The sequence below is a fragment of the Eublepharis macularius genome, chromosome 15, assembly GCF_028583425.1.
Source record: "Eublepharis macularius isolate TG4126 chromosome 15, MPM_Emac_v1.0, whole genome shotgun sequence".
Lineage (NCBI taxonomy): Eukaryota > Metazoa > Chordata > Lepidosauria > Squamata > Eublepharidae > Eublepharis > Eublepharis macularius.
The window spans coordinates 53,837,647-53,862,124 of NC_072804.1; the positions used below are offsets into that span (position 1 = coordinate 53,837,647).

At 45.2% G+C, this 24,478-nt stretch overlaps 1 protein-coding gene across 1 annotated transcript in view; it reads right to left on the reverse strand.

Annotated features, from left to right (window-relative positions):
• LOC129343315 (homeobox protein otx5) overlaps nucleotides 1-21,919 on the reverse strand; it is a 39,688-nt gene extending 17,769 nt beyond the window's left edge. Inside the window, exons 1-3 of the mRNA XM_054999472.1 lie at nucleotides 21,861-21,919; nucleotides 6,421-6,501; nucleotides 636-693 (exon numbers count right to left, since the gene is read on the reverse strand). The gene's annotated coding sequence lies outside the window, so the exon portion shown is untranslated. The remainder of the gene's footprint in view (nucleotides 1-635; nucleotides 694-6,420; nucleotides 6,502-21,860) is intronic.
• Nucleotides 21,920-24,478: the final 2,559 nt, after the last annotated feature.

Below are 24,478 nucleotides of genomic sequence, written 5' to 3' on the forward strand. Positions count from 1 at the left end.
ATTTTAAATATTTTTTTTAAAAAAGCATTTTGTTCTGGAAGTTTAAAAAGGAACCATCTTTATGAGCTAGATATTTAAGAAAAGCCAATTATATTAATTTATGTCAAAATGATGCTGCTATTTTTATCAATGTAAGTTAATCACATTGCAAAGTTTTTTGTCTCTTTTTCCCCAACCTTCCTTCACTGAAAATACGAATGTAAGTTTTGGCTGTGCGGCCGCTTCTCAGTTTCCCGTGGCCACTAGGAACCGCACCGTAGATTGCGGAGACTAGAATTGTAGCTGCTGTGGGGAAAACTCAAAGAAGGTGAAACGATTCATAGGGTCAAAGGAGAATTGTGGACCTGTGCATACTCTTGCAGGTTTCATTGAATTCTAGATTAGCATGGAAAAGATGCAAAATATCAGATGCAGCTGATGAAATAACCACCTGTTCTCTAGCATCAACTCCAGTCAGGACCATAAAGAAATATATATAATTTTACCCATTTGGTATTTCCAGTGATCAAGGACCTACGCGGTCAATGACAACCCAATGATTTGCTACAGAAATGGCATAATGTTCTATCACGTCTCCAGCTTAGACACATTCATTCCACACACACACCTTTTTGGGGGGGGGGAAGCTTTCTTACCTTCTCCCTAGACCTCTCCCAGTTCCAAGGTGTCTGCACCAAGAGCCGCTGAGTTCCTCTGCAAGGAAGCATAACAGAGATTTGGTCTGGGGATAGCTCAACGAGAAAAGCTAAGGGCAGCTCCTTCCCAACCCCGTGAAACCACAAAAAATAACCCCAGCTAGAAAGAGCAAAATGTGTTAAAAGGATAACCCAGAAGTGATACAGTGGGAGATCCCTATAATCTGTAATAAAAGGAGAAGCTTAACCTGAATTGAAAAGAGATTTAGAGCTGGGGAAGAGATTCTGCAGCCCTGGACTTCTCTGGGCATTTAGATCCGAAGGTTTGGGATTTTCTCCTCTTAAGCCCTGGAGGAGGGGGGGCAGTGGTGGCAGCAGTGGTGCTAGGGGGAGGGTTTCTTCAAAAAAAACAATTTGGTGCCCTGTGTGTGCAAGGTCCGTTCTTAGATCTACTCCAAGGTTCTCACATGATTGGTATTACTGCAACACTCTTGTAGATTAATAAACAGGGGAGGGATGGCTTAGTTGAGTTTTCTTTCAAAGCGGTGGAATGGTGCTTGCTTGGCTTTGGTGTGCTGGTGGCGGCGGGCAGTGGGCTGCAGGGATAAAAATGGTTTGCAAAGACTGATTTCTCAGGCAGAGAGCTAGCTGTCGATGTTCCGACAAATACTTTGAGGGTGTCTCCTGTATTTCACTATCAAGAAGTCATGCTTACAATTACAATCTTTCATTCTCTGGGACCAGATGCAAAGGAGAATAGAGGCTCCTGTGCAGAAGGAAAAAATTCCAGCAATGCCAGTCTGGCCAACCTAGACTCGAATCTCCTATGGAAGGCCACTGTTTCAGGCACTTCCACCTTTGCTACATTAACATCTACCTGCATCTACCTAGCATCATTGCTTTTTATTTCTTTGCTTTGCCTGCTTCCCTGAGGAAAATGTTCTGTACAAGTTTATTATTTACTTATTTCATTCAATTTGTATTCCGCCCTTCCCACAGCCTGCAGGCTCAGGGCAGAAAATTTATCTCTTGCACTATGGAATTTTATTTTACATGGGGCATTTTAGCCTGCCTTTTTCTTAGAAATAGGGCTGCCAGCTCCAAGTTGGGAAATTCCTGGAGATTTGGGAGGTGAAACCTGGAGAAACCTGGAGAAAGTGGGGTTTGGGGAGGGAAAGGACCTTGGCATGGCATAATTCCATAGAGTCCACCCCCCAAAGTAGCCATTTTCTCTAGGTGAACTGATCTCTGTGGCCTGGAGACCAGTTGTAATTCCGGGAGATCTCCAGCCACTACCTGGAGGCTGGCAACCCTAACTAGAAATGACTCCAGGCAGCTTTGAACATTAATTTGCACCTCCAACGATACTGTTCTGCCAAGAACATCAATAACCTTGATCCTAGAGGAGTAAGATTTGAGTCCGGTAGCACCTTAAGGAAGAGCAAGATTCAAGTCCGGTAGCACCTGAGGGACCAACAAGAATCCCAGGGTATAAGTTTTTGAGAGTCAAAGATCCCTCTTCACCAGTATCTGATGAAGGGAGTTTGACTCTTGAAAGTTTATATGCCGGAAATCTTGTTGGTTTTTAAGGTGTTACTGGTCTCAAATCTTGTTCTTCTACCGCAGGCCAACATGGCTACCCAACTGATTCTGGAAGGACGGGCAGTGTCTGTGTGACTCAAGTCTCCAAACGGGGACCCGCTATACACAAAAGAGTGGCATGTGGAGTAAACTTATGGGCCAGTGCGCACAGTGCTGTGGAATGGATCAGACTCATAAACGTATGCACGAAAGACAGGTTTGGCTTTGATAGCAGTCAGTTTGAAGAGCAGAAGGGACTGAATCCAGCCCCGTTTCGGCTATTAAAAAGAGATTGGCATAGTCAAAGCTGACTTGTTCGGCAGACATGCCAATACAGCTAGCTAATTAATTCTCCCTCTAGAAGCTAAAATGAAAAAACTGAGGCTATTGTACTTTGTTCACATCATGAGAAGACAAGATTCTCTGGAAAAGTCAATAATGCTAGGAAAAGTAGAAGGCAGGAGGAAAAGAGGAAGACCTAAAACGAGATGGCTTGACTCAATAAAAGAAGCCATGTCCTCCAGTTTGCAGGATCTGAGCAAGTCTGTTAAAGATAGGATGTTTTGGAGTTCTTTCATTCATAGGGTCATCATAGGTAGGAGACAACTTGATGGCACATAACACAATTTGTGCACAGTGCATCAGATGCGCAAATCCTAATTTTCAATTATATGTATGTCCATGCAATTGTACTAATTCTCACCACTTTTTCATAGAGAGATGAATGCTCATAAGAAACCAGCTTCTCATCTTCCTTTCTCTCTCAACAACAAGAGATACTTCAAATATGCGTGCTTTTATTTATAAATACATGTATTATTATTATTATTTACTGAATTTATATTCCGCCCTCCCCGTGGACGGGCTCATGGTGGATTACGACCCACAGATAAAAACACATTGATAAAATGGTACATTAAATAATGATAAAAGCCAGATTGAACAGCATAAAAACAAACTCTGCACTATGTTCTGACTGTGCACTATGTCCCAGGTTCACTTCACCCTTCCCTGCCAACCACAAGGGAAGAGAGGGGTGGGGACTTGAGTTGGTGTGAGATTAGCCACCATTCCTACATGGGGCAGATGACTCAATATAGCCCCCCACTAATAGGAGACAGGCGGGAGGCCAATCGGTGGATCTGAGTACTGGCCTCAACCAAATGCCTGGCGGAACATCTCTGTCTTACAGGCCCACCGGAAGGACACAAGGTCTTGGCAGGCCCGAGTATCCTCCGACAGAGAGTTCCACCAGGTTGGGGCCAGGACTGAAAACACTCTGGCTCTGGTTGAGGCCGGTCGAGCCTCTTACGTACACTAGACATAATATAAAGAATCCTGCTCCTTCCATCCTCAAAAAATGAGTTTCTAATAAATAAATAAACATTAAACAACTTAAAAAATAAATAAATAAAATTTTAACAGTGTTCAGTCGAATGTTGTTGCTATGTTGCCTTCAGGGGTATATGGAATACCTAAAAGCGGGCAGTGAATATCTTTTATTGATGCAATTTAGATTGGTATAGAAGCCCAAATATTTTCAGGTCTCACTGCATCGTTCAATAGATCTTTTTCCTCGAAGAAGTATTTGTTAATCCAAATTATATTTATATAAATAACGTTAGTTGCAGTATTTTTGTGAGATGCACGTGTTTGCTAGGAGAAAAATATACCAGAAATACATGAGCACAATCTAGAAAAAAAATTAAGAACTTTTAATTTCCATGGACCTCAAAGGAGCAGAGTAGGTGCTTCACTTTCCCACTGAAATGACTTAAATGTGTTTATCTTTAGTTGGATCGGGCTTTGTAATGGTAAAGTAAGTGGGAAAGTAGCTCTAAAATTGATCTCTCAGAGAGAGAAGAAAAGCAACAGAGAAAGAAGAAAGGCAACTGAAAATGAACAAAACTGTTCTTTATCCACGCTTGGCATCCTTTTCTGCTAAGTCAATTTGAACTGAAAACAAAATATTTGATAAGATCAAACTGTCCCATTTACAAAATTAACGACCACGAAATCTTAACGATTGTAACATTTTAAATAAAATTTGCAGATGTGTCCTTTTAAAAAAAATTCTGCCGTCTATGTTGCTGCTTCTCGGCAAATATAAAATATAGCTGGAGAAAGAAAAAAGAACAAAAATCAATTTATTTTTCCCGACAAACCAATATCCTTACTTTTTAGGATGAAAACTGAGAGATTGGTTAGGGACTGAGTCGCCCATTCTTCTTCAAAAGAACCAACCAAATGTACTTTTGTAATAGTTATACAACTCTAACCCTCCCGCCCTCTACAAAAAGCAAACAAGATCTGAAGACGACGTTTCTGTTCAGATGTTTTTCTTGCACACATAAACACTACCTCTTGCTATCTGGAAATCTTAGGAGCATCTGCAGAAGCAAAATGAGAGGAGATTAAGGATATTTGCAGCAGGCCATCAAAGAGTATGCAAAAAAGGTCCAAAATTTCACCAGGGAACTCTTGGACAGATCTCTTGAAATTACTCTCTTAAGAAGCTTAAAAGCGGAAAGAAGTGGAAAAGAGCGTTTGGAATCATTCCGCAAGCCCCCCACCCCAATCCTTTTGGCAGGAGGATGTTATTTTATTGTTGTAATTTTGCAGCCAAGATTTGCCACCACTAAGAACACAAAAGGTTGAGGAGGACCCTATAGCTGGTTATCAGGGCAAATTGATAAACGGGGTGGGGCCGGGGGACGCACGGTGCAGCCTCTTTCCCCATTTTAACAGGGAAAAAAATGAAGTGTAATAACTTGAGAGCCCAGACACCCTAGTTAGAAAGGCAGACTATGAATGAAAATAACAAGTGCAGGATTAGGTTTAAAATAAATGTGACATTCTCTATACCCCCTCACAGAAAAGCTAGCTGTTCTATTTGTGCCAGAAGAACCCTATGTTCCACATTTCACACCAAGCATTCATTTTCTGAGGAGCCTGTCCGACGAACTGGGGAACAAATACCTTAACCAAAAGACAATTCGTGCCCCCAAGGAACCTACAATCCAAAGATAAGCACAGCACTAACAGATGGCGGGAGGCAGGGAGGGACAGACAACCCACCAATTCCATGATTGCAGCATTAACAACAGCGAGCCGAGAGAGACCACCAGCTGCCCACAATTTTGTTTCCCCCGCCTCCTCGCAAGAAGATCGACAAAGAATCTTGCATTTTTTCTTGGCCTGAGAAAGGTGGAGAGTTTGGGGGTTTGGGGGCCTGCTGAGGGACTGAGACGGGTCTACTGTATCGGTCTATATCAGGGGTCTCCAATCTTGTTGCTAAGTCTAGGGGCACTTTTGGAATTTCAAGGATGACCCAAGGCTCCTACAAAATACCTGCCGCAGGTTGCTGGGGTTATCACCAATTGTTGAGAGGAAGGTGCTTTTGAATGGGTGCACCCTCCAGGCCCAAAGGCAATGCCTCCTGGGTAGGGTTGCCAGCCTCCAGGTGCTGGCTGGAGATCTCCCGGAATTTCAACTGATCTCCAGCCACAGAGATCAGTTCCCCTGGAGAAAATAGCTGCTTTGGAGGGTGAACTCTATAGAATTATATCATGCTGAGATCCTTTCCCTCCCCAAACCCTGCCGTCTCCAGGTTTCACCAAATCTCCAGGAATTTCTTAACTTGGAGTTGGCAACCCTACTCCTGGGTTCTTCTGAAGCTCCCAGAAGGAAAGCTGGGATTGGGCTCTTTGCATCAGGGAAGAGATGCTTTGTCTAAGAAGTAAAAGGGCATCAGGAAACTCATGGAGGTGGTACATGGCACCCACCCACATCATATTGGGGACCACTGATACGTAAATTGTCGCATTCGTAAAAATAATCAGCATCTCACTGGGTTGCTTCCCTCTCCATTTCTAACTTTGAGGAATTCTGACCATATTAATTCTTATAAAACTCAGGACATTCAGAGTTTGCCCTTTTGCTGCTGTTAACAAGAGAACGTGACGGGCCTGCTGCGTCAGAACATGGGGCCGTGCCATCGGTTTTCAACAAAACCTAGCCAAGTGGCCCCAGAGAGCTTGCAAGCAAGGTTTGAAGATGGCAGTACTGCCACGCATGTGGTACATGCAGACAGGCTACCTCTGAACATGGGGCAAGAAAACATCACCGGTGTCTATGGTAAGAGGTGGTGGCCAGAGGGTGCTGCTAGCCTGTAAAATGGAGAGTAAAATGAGTATTAGCTTACCGTTTCCCCAATTCCAGCCTTCTGGGTTCACAATGGGTGGTGCCAATCTACCCCACAAATTTAAAAACTGGTTTGGGTGTTCTAAAAAAGAAAAAAAATCATGCCTACTTACAAAAGGTGCCAGGAAATCTCTGCTAGAGTATTCTCAGCAATCTTACATAATAACAATATCCAGAGTTCCTTGGGAGGGAACCATGACAGTCAAACCAATTTCATTTTTCCAGTTCAGCCATGGTAGTAGCACGTAAGTAGCATTAGGTTGCTTTGCGCAGGTAAGGGAGTGTATTTTTGAAGGCCAGGCACCCCAAAGTAAAAGCCACTTACAGGGGCTCTAGGAACTGCCACTCGGTGTCAGGGCTCCACTAGATCCCAACCCAAACTACAGGTCCCAGAGATCCAGGGGAAAAGAAAAGAAGCAGTGCTACGGCTTCTCCGAGTAAAAGAGTACCTTGCATATCTACAGCTTACAAACTGGCATTTATCTGGTGGGTTTTACTTTGGAAGAAGAGCATACAAGCTAGCTTTCTGAAGGCATCAGCCCTGAAGAAAGTTGCTCTGACTTTTATTTGAGGTTCGCGAAGGCATTTAAAGGTGCGTGCATCACGTAAACTTATGCGCATTGCCTGCACATACTGAAGTCATTACTGTATCTACTCCTCCAGAAGGTGAGAAAAATTCACGGTCTTAGCTAAGCAAGGCAAAATGAGTCCAACAGAAAATAAAGATGGCCACTAAATATATTCTAATCGTATAATTTTATCTTTTTTTTTAATATAAGAATTCTTCACTTCATTTTTATTCAGGCCAACATTGCCGATAAAGAAGAACAGATCAGAGAAGCAAAGAAGCTGCGAGTTAGAGTTTTTGAAAGATATGGTGCGGGATCCCACTTAATTTGGAAGTGTTGGAAACTCAATGTTCAGATATCAAACCCTATAAGGTCTTCTTTGGGGGAGATTTCCCTTCTTCACCAACAGTCCTAGGTCTAAGGATCGGTTGTCCCTCCCTAAGACAGGCCTTCCTACCACCTAACCAAACCCACTTAAAGTCTTCACATTAAGAGTAATATATGGTGGGTTCCCCCTCATTGGCAGTCTTCAAGGAGTGATTGGACGAATACTTGGCTGAATCCACATTACCTCCGCGTGTCCCGGTGTTGCACTAAATGTTCACTAAACACCCGGAAGTATAGCGTCTTTCTAGCGCGATTCAGAAATCGCGCTTGAAAGATGCTATACTTCCAGGTGTTTAGCAAACATTTAGTGCAACACCGGGACGCGCGGAGGTAATGTGGATTCAGCCCTTGTCGGGGATGTTTTAGGCTATTCCTGCATTGGGCAGGGGGTTGGACTAGATTGGTCTATAAGGCTCCTTCCAACTCTTGGATTCTGGGATTCTATGAAGGAAGACCCCACCAGTGGGTGACTGGGTAAATTTCCTGTTTTGGGTGTTCATAAGCCACCAGATTCATTTCTGTAATTTTGCGAACGGTGAGGTTTTTTTCCACCGCTGTCTCATGCGCACACCCCTTCTTTATTTCTTCCACATGTTAAAAGTTGTGATACTGCAACAACAACAATATATATAAACACAACTTTTAAAAACATTTCCTTTGCTATACTGCTGGCCCGAGATTGCAAGAGCAGGGACTGTGGAACACCTGAGGTTGTTTTCACACATGTTTAACATCGCGCAAAATAGCGCAAGGCGCACGGAACGAGGGTGTCTTCATGGCGTGATTTCTGATGTCACCCCAGCATGATTCCGTTTTTGTGCTGCGATGACGTCAGCAATTGCGCCATGAAGTTGCCCTCGTTCCGGGAGTTTTGCGCAATTTTGCACGATGTTAAAGGTGTGTGAAAATGACCAATGTCTCTCTCCCTTTGGCTAAGGGGTCATCAGTTATGTAGGCCTAAGGAAAGTAAGGAGTAACATGTTGGCTGCATTACACTTAAGTTGAAGGATGTCTTTTGTGGACACGCTCCCTTCGTGCCGCCTAGGGACCCAGCCTACCGGCAAACCAAACTGTTTCCCCCTTCCTACTTGGCTTTCCTGCTGTAGGATTAGATTAAGGACCTGCAAACTTCACCTGTTGGGTGAGGAGAAGGTAAGCCCCAGGGTGCTCAACCCCACAGAATCCTTTTCCTTCAGGTAAAATAGCAAAGAGTCCAGTAGCACCTTTAAGACTTACCAACTTTATTGTAGCATAAGCTTTCGAGAACCGCAGCTCTCTTCGTCAGATGCATCTGACAAAGAGAGCTGTGGTTCTCAAAAGCTTATGCTACAATAAAGTTGGTAAGTCTTAAGGGTGCTACTGGACTGTACGACCCTATCAAAGGGCAGGTTTTATTTTCACCCTAAGAAGCCGACTGAAGGCTCACATGCGGGAAAATAAACTTTCTCATTGAGCAGGGAGACCTCAGCGCAATTTCTGTAGTATGTTTGAATTTTCTTCAAAAGCTATAGCTTGAGATCTTTGGACTGGCCCTGTGAAATTCCCCTACCCCATTTCTCAGGACAGAATCCTTGGCTGGGACGGTGCCAAAGACTGGTCAGCTCTCCCCTGCCTAAAGACAAGAGCATCCCTCATCAGTCCTACATACTGCAACCTGCTACAATCCAGGCTACAACTGGAAATCTACCTAGGCTCCTTTTACTTGAGGGCAAAATGCTCTCCAGAACCAAAAATATCAGACGAGAGAAATTTGATTTATTGAGATTTCCAAAATGTTTCTACTGTCTGTTTGGAGCATCTAACACAATCCAAAATTATGGCCTAAGAAATTTAAACTAGATTGGTATTTCCATGTTTGCACCACCTGGTTGTTGTTAGTGGGGGAATGATTTTGTAGGGTGTGAGGAGGAGTGCTGACTTGTATTCACCTCTGTAGTGACGGGAATTGCCTTCTTCTTGCTGGACAAACATTGCAGGCTTCAGACATACACAGAACACCCCATCACACATAACAAAATATTGCTCATTCTCTCAGCTATTGTTGAGAACAAACTGGATTGCAGCTCCAAGAGCCTGCGACACTTTCTGGCAGGAAGGGACCTCATTCAAATGATTTTTACTGCGAAGTCCTCAAGAAGACAAGAAAAATCAGCTAGCAACAGGAACTTTTCCTGCACCAATACTGTTGAAGTCAATGGGATCAGTCCAAAGGCAAAAGAAGCAGGTGATGTGAGCTAGAATTCATTAGCCCTCCTGACTCCTGAGCCATTTGGAGCATTATGTTCTCAAACAGTGATTCCCCAATGGTTTGTGATGCGAACTGGGGGCTTGCAATTCCCAAAGAAGGAAAAGTCAAATTTCTCACAATGTGCGTGCCGGAGCTTGGGACGACCTGAAATTGCCCCAGTTTCAGCACTGCTACAGTGGTATGGTATGTCTAAGAGCCAAGCTACAAGTGACGAATGACACTTGAACGGCAAGTGAACAGACTCACGTGTATTCCTCCCTGTTCACTTGCGCTCCACTTGTGCACAAGTGGAGCACAAGTGAACAGGGAGGAATACACGTGAGTCTGTTCACTTGCCATTCAAGTGTCATTCGTCACTTGTAGCTTGGCCCTGTGTTACCCAGTTTTTTGATTAGCCGCTTGTTTGAGAAAAGCCATCCAGATATTAGTCATGGGGTGGTACATATTTCAAATTCCTTAGCATCAGAATTGTTAGTTGCCATACCATTAGACAAACCAAATTCTTATATATTAACAGAAGACTCGTAGGAAACTTCTAGGCCTGAAGATACATTTCAGGGTATAAATATAAAACAGACTAAAATAAAATATAGTCTAACAACAGAATCTCCATTCTAAGTTGTCCAATTCCCTATTTTCAGCAGCCAGCAAGATAGAATGTTCTATTTACCAAAGCATACAATCCCTTCACTTCGAAACTATTATCCTAAAAAGCCAATTCTTTTTTTCTTTTTTTTCTCAGAACTCTGAACGAAGCAGTCCCGCCTCCAGTTCCAGGGTCACATCATACCACCCAAGCTGGGTTTAACCACGCTCTAATCCTCCTTGTTCGCACAAGAGGTAAAAAGAAACTAGTAAACTTCTTCCCCCAAAGATATTACCAGAGTGAAGAAGAAACTTTTAAAAAATGGCCCTTCCAAACCTCTGGCAGTACTTTTAATTAAGCGCAATAAAGCCTCCCCAATCGGTATTACAAGCGTAAGAACTTTAAATCATTAGATATAATTTTATCAAGGGAGCTAAACCCCTCTAAAGCTGGATCAGATGCAAATAATCATATATCTCTCGTTAAGGGGGGGAAGAAAAAGAAAGTAGGAAAAGCCGGTTTGCAGACCTGAGCAGCTCACCTGGATGTTGTGTGGCGCAGACCTCAGAGGGGGCACGGAGGATGGACAGAGGCAGGCAGCAGAAGGGCAAAAGGAAGGGGAAAGAAGAAGAGGTAGGTGCCACCCAAATGTGGAAGATTTAAACGTGGAAGGCAGTGATGTCAGCTGTCATTGCCTATATTTCAGTGACTAATCCGGGAGTGTGGCAGAAAGGGGGGGTGGGGAAAGGGGGGGGAGTACCAGGACCGAGGTGACTTTGGGCAAAGATGTCCACCCTGCTGGCAGCCGGTCAGTAATCCACCACCCCTAGCATCTGCTGCAATTAATTTTGATCACCTCCAAGGGAAGGGGAGAATCAGGCACTTGGACCGAGGGTTCCCAACCTCCAGTTTAGGCCTGGAGTTCTTTTGGAATTACAACTGATCTCCAGACAACAGAGATCAGTTCCCCTGGAGGAAGTGGCAGCTTTGGGTGGACTCTATGGCATTACGTCCTTACCGAGCTCCTTGCGCTTCCCACACTCCGCACTCAGTGCCCAAATCTCCAGGAATTTCCCAAGCCAGAGGTGGCAACTGTGGCCCATGTGAGCCACAGAAGGGAGGCCAGACACCGAGGAAAGAAGGGGAGAAGTTCCACCCAACACTAATATTGTGGCTCCCCAACCTCAGTTGCCATTTCTAAGAGATCTTTGTGGAGGCCTCCTCTTGAGAGTTTGGTTGGCACAGAATGGCCATGTTCAGTGATGGAGAATGCATTCGGCCTTTTTACTGAAGTCCTTTGCTCCACTGGATACACTCTGGAAACTCTTCTCCATCCAGGCCCATCCAGTGGAGAACTAGTTTTAATTATTACAAGCATTTCTATTAGGGTCGCCAACTTCCAGGTGGGGTCTGGAGTTCTCCCAGAATTACAACTGATTTCCAGACTACAGAATCCAGTTCCCCTGGAGGAAATGGCAGCTTCAGAGGGCAGAGTCTATGGCATCACATTAGGGTTGCCAGGTCCAGGTTGGGAAATTCCTGGAGATTTTGGGGGTGGAGCCTGGAAAGAGTGGAATTTGGGGAGGGGAGGAGCCTCAATGGGGTATAATGCCATAGAGGCCACCCTCCCAAGCAGCCATTTTCTCCAGGGGGACTGATCTCTGTGGCCTGGAGATCAGTTGTAACTCCGGGAGCTCTCCAGCCACCACCTGGAGGCTGGCAACCCTACATCACATCCCCATTAAACTCTCTCTCCTCCCCAAACTCTGCCTTTCCCAGGCACTGCCCCTAAATCTCCAGGAATTTCCCAAACCAGAGATGGCAGTCCTCATTTCTATCTGTCCTAAAATGGACCCAGGAGGCTGGGTCACAAGATATTTAGAAGATTACAAACAAGGAAATCTAAAATACACACTGTGCAGCAAACACAACAGTATGAAAAAGAAAAGGCCAACAAAAAGTTTGTAATTCCACTATTAGCAGAGCCGTAGGATCCAACCCAATAAAAGCAACATTAATCTCTGTAAAAACAGAATTATAATTAGCCAGCAGCAAAAACTGACTTTACAGATTACAGGCTTTCTGAACAGCAGTCCTCTTCAGGAAGCCACGAAAGACCGAAGGGGGCAGGGGTCGGGTTGCCAACTCCAGGTTGGGAAGATCCTGGAGATTTGGGACCCGTGCCTGGGGGAGGACTTCAGTTTTTCCTAGACGCTACGGTATAGCACAAAGTCCACTCTCTGTTATTTTCTCCTGGAGAACTGATCTCTGTAGCCTGAAGATCAGTTGTCATTCTGGGAGAACTCCAGGCCCCACTTGGAGGCTGGTAACCTTTGCAGTCCCAAGACTGAACACAATGAGGAGGTGTCCGATGTAGATTGGACTGTAGCTCTGATTGAGGTGGGTTTCTCCTTGCTCTTTTTCCAATAACAAGACTAAGCTGAGAATACAAAAGAACCTCAGAGCACATACTAAGTTCTCCCTTTCGTTGATTAATAGCCATATCCAACCCACTCTCACCTTCCAGTTCAGAAGCTGTGACTCTTTGAGTTCAGCTCGAACTGAGGATTTTTGTGCAGTGGCACCTTAGAGACCAACAAGATTTTCAGAGTGCAAGCTTTTGAGAGTCAGAGATCCCTTCTTCGGACACGGCTTGAACTGAGAAACCTCTCCTTAAAAATCAAAGAGTGTTTCGCACAGGGATATTACTCTACTCGAATTTCTCTACCCTGATTACTGTACACTTGACTTTGAGGAAATAACAACAACAACAACAGTCGATTTATATACCGCCCTTCAGGACAACTTAACACCCACTCAGAGCAGTTTACAAAGTGTGATATTATTATCGTCACAATCACCCTGTGAAAGTGGAAAATACACCCATTCACACATGCAGGTCACTCAATGGAGTCATCAAAGAGGGGAACCTGCATGTGTGAACACCCGGTCGTGTATTTTGCTGCGTCACAGAGGTCCATTTCATAACCGAACGCTCGCTTGCTGCTCCCTTAAGCTAATACACTTAAAATGAGGCCAGAGAAAGGAATATTCTATGGACGGTAATCCAGAAAGCGTTGAAAACAATGCACTTTTAATTAACATTAATTCCCCATCCAGGCAAAACAAAGTGGTCAAGATCCGTCGCTAGAACCGGGGAGCGATCAGCTCCTAGGGGCGAAGGCAGGCCAGCGGCTCTTTAAAAAGACAGCATGCAGGGAACTATTTAATTACCCAGGGCTGGTGAGGGGGAAAAAATTAATGAGTCAAAAGGAAATAAATAAAAGCCTCTTGTAATCCTTGGCCTAAGGATGCCACGTGCTAGTTAATTACAATGCAGTGGGCTAGAAATAACCAAAGTCTTTTCCTCGGCCTCCACCACACACACACAAGCGCGCGCACACACCCCTTATAATTATAATACACGGGCGGATTAGGGTCACACTGTCAGGACAATTAATTTACCACCAGCCACCCCTCATTAGAGAAATGGCAGAGAGAGGAGGGGTTTGTTAAGGGGGACACGCTAAGTATCCTTAATTGAAAATCCCGGCCTTGGAATAGAACAGGGGACGGATTAGGGAGGGACCGTACGGCGGAGGGAAAGCAGGCGCTCGAGAGACATGCACTGGCCACTGCTACAGGACAGGGTTTGGTGGGGGCAGGCGAGGGCTGGGGGGGGGGTAACAAAAAGTGGATCAAGCTTTTCCTTCCGATGCAAAACCAGAGTGTGCCTAAGAGCAACTTTATCTCCAGCAGTTGTGCACGAGAGGGAATTTGGCAAATGAAGTTGCCTTACGTTGTCAGACCATTGGACTGTCCGGGTCAGAATTGTCTACTCTGACCGGCAGCATCTCTCCAAGGTCTTTCACATCCCCTGCTACACAGGATCCCTTTCATTGGAAATGTTGGGGGTTGAACCGGCAGCCTTCTGCATGTAAAGAGGATGCTCTGGGACTGAGCCACAATCCTTCCTCCAAAGGGGCAGCTTTACTCACCTGTATAACTGCAATTCCCTCTTAAGAAGGCTGGTTACAGTCTATTCAAGGACTATCTGGCTGTTTCCCAATGGACTGCCTAGACTGAGTTGCCAGCCTCCAGGTGGGGCCGGGACATCTGTGGGAATTACAGCTTATCTCCAGATGACAGCATGCAGTAGGGATCACTGGGCATTCAGTAAGGGTCACTGGGTGTGAGTGTGTGTGGTGGGGAGGTAACTGTGAATTTCCTGCATTGTGCAGGGGGCTCGACTAGATGACCCTAGAGGTACCTTCCAACCCTATGATTCTATGACAACGCTCAGTTCCCCTGGAGAAAATGGCTGCTTGGGAGGGTGGCATTATACCCTGCTGAGGTCCCGCCCGTCCCCAAATCCCACCCTTCCTTCAAATCTCCAGGAATTTCCCAACCCAGTGTTAGCAATCTTAAGCCTGTTATGATGTATTGTCAAAGGTCTGTTAGTTGCTAGGAGTCTTGCAAAGAGTAGGTGGGGGAGACACTTCTTATATTCTTGAGCAAAGATGCTCACTTTGGAACACGCATTATCTCGGAGTCAGAATTTAGGAGTTAAAGACATTGGTAAAGCAGCACGGAGGAACTAATATGCCAGGTGGAGTCAACGTACCCCACCAATTCTGAAAGGAGTCCTGCTGCGCTACCCCGATTCTTTATGACTAGGGGAGAAAGAACAAGGGAAAGGACAAAGGACGTGGCAGAAGCTGCTCAAAACCCCGTCAACCTAGCCTTATTTGGAAGGAGGGAACATTCGGGACTGAAGGCCGCACGTGTGAATGAGCCAGGATCCCCAAATCTAACACCACCAGGAGAACTTCCCTATCACCTAACCTCACCCCAAATGCAATGCTTTCAAATGGTCCATTCACACATTCAGCCCAGAGTCATCCTGGGTGATGTGAAATGAATTGATACACATAGGTGTGTGAACCAGCCTTGCACTTTTTGCATAAGAATGGAAAGGGCCGTGTTCATTCTGAGCAACAGCAATGTACCAAGCGAGTCTACATGAATAAGATGGGCATATTCTGGCATCTTCAAATGTATATCTTTCCCAACATCTAATGGCAAAAAGACTCGTGAGCCAATGTAGCATCGAACAGAGAAAAAAGCAATATCCTTTCTCCCTTTAGCTTTGTTCTTTATTTCCTTGTTATGAACTATGTAAATGGAAACAGTTGTTCTTATGAGAACTAAAAGTGATTTACAAGTAGATGGTGTTTACACACATTTTTATGTCCCTTACGGTGCTGTCCTAAGCAGAGTAAAACCTTTTTAAGCTTATTGATTTTAATGGAAGTAGAATGGTATAATTCTGCTTAGAATAGAACTGTGAGTTACTTATGAATAAGAAGGTTTGGTAGGCTTTGGAAAAGAAAAACCTGCAAAACCTGTTTTCTAGAGAAGAAAAATGGGATGGGTGAGCATCTCATGAGGGGCACTCTCTCTTTTATGCCACCTTCAAGCCCACAAGTAAAATTGCCTGTCTCCAACTCAAGAACACAAGACTTGCTCCTTAATCATCCAGTATGGCTCTAGCACACAGGTAAGCTGAGAAGGATATGGGTTCAAATCTCACCACAGTCATAAATTCACTAGGTGGTTCTTGGACAAGCAACTAATGTGAGGATCATAATGCCCTATTCCACAGGGCAGTTGTAAAGATTTCTGAGGTAATATACATTCAGGATTTGAACGTGGTCATACTGTTAAGTATCTCCAGTTCATATCTAAAGACAGGAAATGGCAAAGCCCACGTACTTCATGCACATACAGAGAGAGAATGGGCGGCGGGAGGGAGCAAGTAATCCCAGAATTACGGTATCCCTTATCCCAAACACACATTTCAATTACTGCATAAAACAGCGGCCAGCCGTGGGGAACTGGCAGCCAGACTTGGCTCGTAAGCCAGCAGGTCCAAAGGTATTAAAAACTCAGATGAAAATGGATTTCCAGAACAGCTTAATCCGCCTCCCCAATCTTCACGGCAACCACACAACACACAATTATACACTTACAATTTAATTTGTCTGACGGGCTTATTGGGAAACAGGGAAAAAGGAAACAACAGGGAGGGGAGTTGTGCGCGAGGTAGGTGGGCAAAATAAATATTAGAAAGCAGTTTGCCAAACGGCTAGCGTGGTGTTTGGACAGTGGGGGAAAGAAGGAAACCTTTCTTTTCAAGAATTTCAGCATCCCCTGGGGCTCTTGGATAGCATCCCCCCCCCCCCAAAAATAAATCGTGTCATCCAGAGCTGTGGGGGGGATCAGGTTGTGAATTCACACAGGTTGACGAAGAGGTTGCCCGTGTTGATGTCTGCCGCCTTGAGAGATGCAAAGTGAAACCACATAATAACAGGACTTAGAATATACACAGAGATTTCCCCAAATCTCTTCCCCCCAGAGGACGGCAAGGAAGACAGCGAGGGGTCTGGAGACCAAATCCTATGAGGAAAGGGTGAAGGAGCTCAGTATGTTTAGCCTGGAGAGGAGATGACTGAGAGGAGATATGATAACCATCTTCAAGTACTTGAAGGGCTGCCATATAGAGGATGGCACGGAATTGTTTTCCGCTGCCCCAGAAGGTTGGACCAGAACCAACAGGCTGAAATTAAATCAAAAGAGCTTTCAGCTAAACATTAGGAAGAACTTCCTGACAGACCGGTCCCTCAGTGGAACAGATTTCCTCAGGAGGTGGTGGGCTCTCCTTCTTTGGAGGTTTTTCAGCAAGGCTAGATGGCCATCTGACAGCAATGCTGATTCTGTGAACCTGGGCAGATCACGAGAGAGAGAGAGGGCAGGAAGGGTTGCATCAGTGCTTAGATCTTGCAGCCCCTTCTTACGTGCCCTGGGTAAGGTCGATCGCCACTTTGGGGTCAAGTAGCAATCTTCCCCAGGCCAGTTTGGCTAGGGATCCTGACAGTGTTTTGCCACCTTCTGGGCATGGAGTAAGAGTAATTGGGTGTGTGGGTGGGGCGGGGAGGTATTTGTGAATTTCCTGCATTGTGCAGGGGGTTGAACTAGATGACCTTAGAGGTCCCTTCTGACCCTATGATTCTATGATTCTACATTGTTGAGACTCAAGGCTCAGCAATACTTTGGAAGACTGAAGGAAATGCAGCCTCTCATATACTTCTTTGGTCCCGGCCAAACAGGTATGGCAGGTTTTGGAAAAAGAGGACAGGATCACACATATCAGTTTGGTGAATGGAATGGAGGCAAAAAAGCAGAAGTCCTGTGCCATAGGAAGATTCCTTAACTTTGTGAGAAAGTGACACTATTTGGATATTCAGGATGCTGCCCTGTATAAAAATCTGCCAAAACTAATGGCAAAAGTACATGCTCATTTTTTGTGTTAGTTAAGATCGTGGGCATGCTTCACTCTTATGTTCCAAATGATCGTGTAAGAACAAGAATGCTTCACTTTTTAGTAGTGTCTGCTCTGTTTTCCTGGGCATGCCTCTTTATTGGAAGGGGAAGCCAGAGTAGCAATTTGAGCATCGTTGTCTGATAGCAAGAATCCTGCTGCATCTCTGCCTTTGGAATGGCCGGGCCATCCATCCACGCCGAGTCCACAAAGGCTGATTGGAAAGAGACCAGGCCTGAGCAGTGACTCATGAAGAGATGCTGCGGCAACCTCCTTTGCAGGTGGGTTCTTTTTGGTTCGCAGGAGCATTTAGTTATACAATCAGGGCTTTTTTTCAGCTGGAACTCGGGGGAACGGAGTTCCAGAACCTCTTGAAAATGGCCACATGGCTGGTAGCCCCGACCCCTGATCTCCAGACAGAGGGGATTGCCCTCCGCACCGCTGGGCGGCGCGGAGGGCAATCTCAACTCCCCTCTGACTGGAGATCCGGGGGCGGGGCCACCAGCCACGTGGCCATTTTCGCCGAGGGCAACCCACTGAGTTCCACCACCTCTTTTTCCACAAAAAAAGCCCTGTATACAATTATTTCTCATTGAGCAGCTGTCCGGCAGCACGTTACTCTGGAACAAAATACTTGCCGGAATAATTTCATTAGTCTTTAAGGTGCCACAATAGTCTTCGCTGCTTCTGCTGTGACAGACGAGGCAGGAGATCTCTCTGGGGTTTGGAAATTACTACGGGCATTACATGAATTCCACTAAGGAGCTCCCCCCCACCAGCAGATGTGGCCACCTTTATCCTTGATCATTAATTAAAGTCAACACAGTCAGTGAGAAAGTTGAGGTAACTAATTCTACAGGCAAACAGGACCCCTCCCCTCTCCCCTGCCCCTACAATAGGGGTCCAATTAACACCTCCCCACCTCCACCCCAGAAAACAAGATCAAAACAAGAGAAACAAGACTTAAAACAAGTACTCGTTTTACGTGGCGCTTTGCAGAAAAACCAAGGTTAAGTCAGTCTTGACGGAGAAGCAAGGGAAGCGCCAAGAGGCACGGCAGGAAGGAAGCGACATTCACGGGTTCACAAGTGGCTTGTATAAGGGTGGAAGCTTACACATTGCTTGTGCAAGAAGATGGCCGTTCCTGCAGATCTACAGCATGAACAAGACACCGAAATTACGCAGGAAGCATAAAAAAAGAAATCGACCCCTCCGCTTCTCCTGTCCAAGCACTAAGCGGGCCCAGCCCTAGCAAGATGGGTCGTTTGGAGGTGTGGTGGTGGCTGTAAGCCCGCCCCAGTCCCAGATTCTTGCTGTAGCACAAAAAACATCTCCAGGAATGGGGAGGGAGGGACACAAACATGCTAAAGTCATCATAGACATGATGGGTTTTTCTTATGAACAGAAGGAAAGGGGAGGTGTCAGGACGGAAGTTAAGCAGCCAGCCCTGTTCCTGCGATATTTATGTCATTACAAAATTAAAATAGAAACGTGTCTTCCAGGACGCTGTATGCATAAGGTTCATCTTTTTATTTTAGTTGTATCTCATCTACCCCCGCCCCCGCTCTGAAAATACATGGCTCTTCCCTTCCTCACAACAGTCCTGTAAAGTAAGCTGAGAGAGATCATACAGGGAGCAGAGAATTTGAACACACGTCTCTCCGGTTCTAGTCTGATACTACATAACCACTGTATCCCACTGGCTGGATGAGATTGGGGTGAGGTGGGGTCTTCAGATATTTGATCATACCTAGAAAATTATTCTTGGGGGGCCATCTGTTTACTGTACCAGTCTCAGAAAACAGCCAAAATTCCAATATGGGATCGGATATTGCAACGATTGTTTAGCCCGATGCCACAAGTTTTCTTGAAGAGCGCTGTGTTCCTTATCTGACAGAATGCCAATAAAGATTATTGATCTTTATCTTAGTAATAACCCTGTGAAGCTAGGCTTCGAGGTAGTTTGTGGAAGCCAAACATGGAGGGTTGTCAAAAATAGGGATTCTCTTAACAAGATCCGGGTCCAGTAGCACCTTAAAGGCCAACTAGATTTCTAGGGTATGAGCTTTTGAGAGTCAGAGCGACCTTCATCAGAGCTCAAACCCTGGAAATCTAGTTGGTTTTTAAAAGTGCTGCAGGACACAAATCTTGCTTCTCTACCACAGACCGGCATAGCCACCCACTGAAACTATCTTGTCAAAACATTGGTCCTTACAACCCCCTTCCAGAGAAACTCTGAGAGATAAGGAGTTGACCTTAGATCAGATTGCAGGTTTCGTAGCTGGGTGAAGATTCAAGTTTTTCTAGTTCAAGGCCAAGTTTCTCTCCAGTGTCCTGCACAAGTTCCCTTTTTGCCTTTTCTCTTTCCTCCCTGTTTGCTCCTGTTCTCTGCGTCTCTCTTCCAGCTTTTCCTGCACATAACCATGAGTCTCTCTACACGAGACACCTCGGTGCGTGTTCATCAAGTGTAGGGAGACGCAAAGTTAGCTGGAAAGCATAGTTTAAAAAGACAGAGCAGGCCAGAGCGTTTGTTAATTTCATCTCCACCTCCCAAAGGTTCTGTCAATTTCACCTTTCCAGTCTAAAACTGTGTGGGATCCAGAGGGCAGCTGGGAATGGAAATGGGCTGGAGCTGCCTTCCAGAGCCGGGCTTGGACCTGGAGAGGTTATAATGGGTGGAAGTTTCCCTTATGGCCTTTCACAGCCCCTTCGCACAGCTCCAATGTATAGCAAAGCTTTTGCTCTGCTGCTGGTTCTGTCTTTTTAAACTACCCTTCCCGGCTACCATTGCATCTCTCAGCACATTCTTCACGTGTCAGATATATAGAGAGACTCCATGAATCTGGGTGATGTCCCATGCCCTGAGTCCAGTCTCTGAGATGTTGCGTTCTGAACCATCATCTCAAAGGTCATCATGGCTAAAAAACAAGAGACTCTTGGCCGTAGGGTTGGGACGCATCGGCACCATTAAACCCTGAATTTCTTTTGGTGCAAGGGCCCCTTCTCCCCCTTTATGTAAGGTACGGATTCAGGACCTTTCTCTTCTCTTGCCAGAGACTCAAATCCATTCCTTTGTTCTCTGTCTGGCCCCTGGTTCCCTCATGACAGGTCACATGTCCCATAGAGCGCTGGAGCTTTGCAGGGATTACTGGGGAAACATACTGCCCTCAAAGGTTGCCTCTTGTATTCTGGGGGGGGGGGCTTCTCTGCCAACCTAGACCCCATAGCTTTCGTTTGCAACACAAAGCAACAAGATATGGCAGAAGCACCATGGTAGACCTACCTCGGCTCTTTTGCGTACAAGAGAACAGCCACCTAAAGATGATTGGGGAGGGGGGAGATGAGGGGGGACACTGTCTCTTCTGGGTGTGCTTTAGCCCCAGAATCACGCAAAACTGGAGTTCTGGTGTATGCCTGGAGCTTACCTGCCAAGAGTTTGGCAAGAGAATGAGAAATGCATGATTGAAGTTTTCCACGCTGCGAAAAAAATACCGTGTAAATTAGCTTGCTTTGTTTCAGAATGATTTCATCTGTGTCTCGTTTTATACTTGTTTTTCAAATTTTCGATTACCTTACCCTATTGGATCTCTTTCACTGAATATCCTGTTGTTCATTATTATACTTTTCTTGGTGAATGTTCTAGTTGTTGACTATATTGTATTTCCGTTTGCACTGTGTAATCCGCCTTGAATCTCAGATTAGACAGACAGACAGATAGATAACAAAAATGGTGAAAAGCAGCTGTGCAGGGAATGCATGGAGTCGGGGTGCTGTCCTGCAGAAGGGGAGATTAGACTCCCACCCTGCACCATTTCCCCGATGTCCAATACGGCATCTGGATGCTTCCCCCAAGGAGCAGACAATAGATTTAAAGCAAGGAGAGGATGCAGGGCAAACAAGTTAACCCCCTCCCCAACGCCACCACCTCAGTCTAGTTCAGGATCCCATGGCAGCTTTTAACATTAAAAGAAGTACGTGAAGTGTGACCATAGACCTCCCATTCTCTTGTTTACTTTGGACCGGAGGCTTAAAAGAAAAGAGAGAGTGACAAATTCATGATGGCCAGACCTAGCAATGATAAAGTAGCCATGATAGCAAAACAGAGCCTCCAAATCCATAAGCAGTCTACCCCGCCCTGAGCATTAGGAGCCCAGAACAAAGGAATAGCAGAGTCCTAGGTCCTTCCTGCCCTACTCTTCTAAATCTGGAAACAAATTTCCAGACCAGAAAGACATTTGGGTCAATCCCCGCTTGTTGTGAACTTTCTTACCAGCCCCAGCTCCTGAGCTTTTAATGGCACCTGGGTATGCAGACATTCTCAGGCAGTCCTGCTATCCACCATTTCATTTGCTGATTTTGTCCATCAAGCTGCAGATAAAAGACACAAAGGCAGACCAGGTTGTGGTTTTTCAAAATGGGCAGGTCCATTTGCAAACCTATAGCCTGACCCCTCTCCAGCTCCTCTGCCCATAAGAGTCTTTTCCCTCACCTGAGTCAACCTGGAATCTAAAAGGCAAGACTCTTCGCCAGCTTCGACCCTCTTTCCTCTCCTCCCTTCTCCGGTACAGCAATGCCTGCCTGCCACTTTTACAGCTGGGTTGGGCTCTCGTGTCATCCCTGACGAGACACCAACAAAGCCGTTATTAATTTTATTGCCTTTTAAAAAACTAGTTTCTCCCTTCATTTTCCTCTTTGTGCCAAGTCCCCAAGGCACAGCTAAGGGGGGAGGTGAGCAAACACCGGCCCATTCCACAACTGTAGCATTACCAACCATCCACGGTACCAGCTTTTTAAAAAAGTTCTCCCAGCTTCCACATTTTTATTTTATTTTAAACTTGACGCTGATTTTATTTTAAAATGGTGGCTAGGCATGTAAACTGCAGTGAAGAAATCAGAAGGAGACTGAGACTTGGAAGAGCAGCGGTGAGGGAGCTAGAGAAGATCCTTAAAGATAAAGATGTCTCTCTGGGGACCAAGATCAAGATAATCCAAACAACGGTATTCCCCATTGCCATGTATGGATGTGAAAGTTGGACAGTGAAGAAAGAGAACAGGAAGGAAATGGATTCATTTGAAATGTGGGGCTGGAGGGGAGTTTTGCGGATACCATGGACAGCCAAAAAGACAAATAAGTGGGTACTAGATCAAATCAAGCCTGAATTCTCCCTAGAAGCTAAAATGACAAAACTGATGCTATCGTACTTCGGTCACATCATGAGAAGACAAGATTCTCTGGAAAAGTCAATAATGCTAGGAAAAGTGGAAGGCAGGAGGAAAAGAGGAAGACCTGAAATGAGATGGCTTGACTCAATAAAAGAAGCCACGCCCTCCAGTTTGCAGGATCTGAGCAAGTCTGTTCATGATAGGCCGTTCTGGAGGTCTTTCCTTCATAGGGTCACCATAGGTCTGAGGCAACTTGATGGCACATAACACACACATGTAAACTGGGTGTCAGGAAAGCTATGATTCAGTCTCAACTCAGCCATGAACTCATTATGGCTTTAAGTAAGTCACCCACCACCTCTCTCTGTAAAATGGGGATCGTATATACAATGGCAGTCGTTGCTAGTTACAGCGCCTGCCATTATGCCTCCTTCAACGTATCGATGCTTTTGTTTCTGTTAAAGTGCCCAGGAGATTTTACTTCAATCATAGTCTCATTGCATCATGGACATTGTAGTCTTAAGACTTGCAGTTCAGAGTGCATCCATCATATTTTTCTCCTAAGAATGAAGGCGGTTTGGTGCAACAGGGTTAAAACATCACCCATATACTGTGGTCCGGGGTGAGAAAATTCATGGCATTCTGGGAGAAGGCAAACCCAGCTGTCACATTCTCCGTTCACACCATGCGCTTAGCTTTGCAACCCAATCCAACATTTGACAGGCCTGCAACTACTGAACAGACTTCCAGCCGCTTTGAGGCAATAGAGAGAATGTAGGTTGAGTTGCCATGTGGCAGGAGGGAAGGCTTTCTGTCTGCCTAGTTAATCATCCCAACCTATGCAGATTTCTAAGGCCCACCCCGCCTCTCCGCAGAGCCACTGTTAATGATGGTGGGGAAGGAGAGAAAAGCATTGTTTCTTTCCTCATCTACTTAGGGGAAGCTATTGTGTGTGGCTGGGGGTTACTGATAAACAAACCCAGCTCATTGTCTGGTAACGAAACCATTGTAACGAAACCAACATTTTGGAAGGGAATGACCCCTTCCTAGCATCTCCCCCAACAATTCTCCTGCCAATTCATCAGAAAACCAGAGTGTGCATTAACTGGGACTGAACAAATACCACTCCATCTCCACACAAAGTCAAAGCTGTAGAACTTTTTGAACTTACACCTATTTCCCTTCCTCAGATGGAAATATTGAAATCCACTTAAAAAAAAATGCGTCCATTGATTAGTAGACATGGAAATTGTCGTTCAGTTTTTGTTGATGACTTCGATAGCATTTTTTTTTTTTTAGGTTCAAAAAAATTTCTTTTAGGTTGATTTTGTTTTTATCCTGTGTGTTGTTATTCCAAAAATCAAAAAGGAGTCTTGTGGTATCTGAAAGCTTATGCTAGAATAAAAACTTGTCAGTTGAAGGCGCCACTGGACTCCTGCTCATTTCTGTTGCAGCAGATTGACTTGGCTACTCCTCTGGATTTACTATTATAATATTATCAAAGGTTAGAGAGAGAAGTGCTAGTGCACAGGGGTATCTGCCAGTCACACGCTCCGATCTCAAATCGCGCTGCCCCTTTTCCAGGTCTGTAGCGGTCTGAACATTTTTTCTTTAACAGAAGGAAGATCAACGTAGAGGCATTTGTCTTCCTTGTTATTGCTCAGGCTCCTCTTTTGCCACCCCTCAAAGGAAGATTAGAACTGTAATTCTGGACCACAAAGGAAA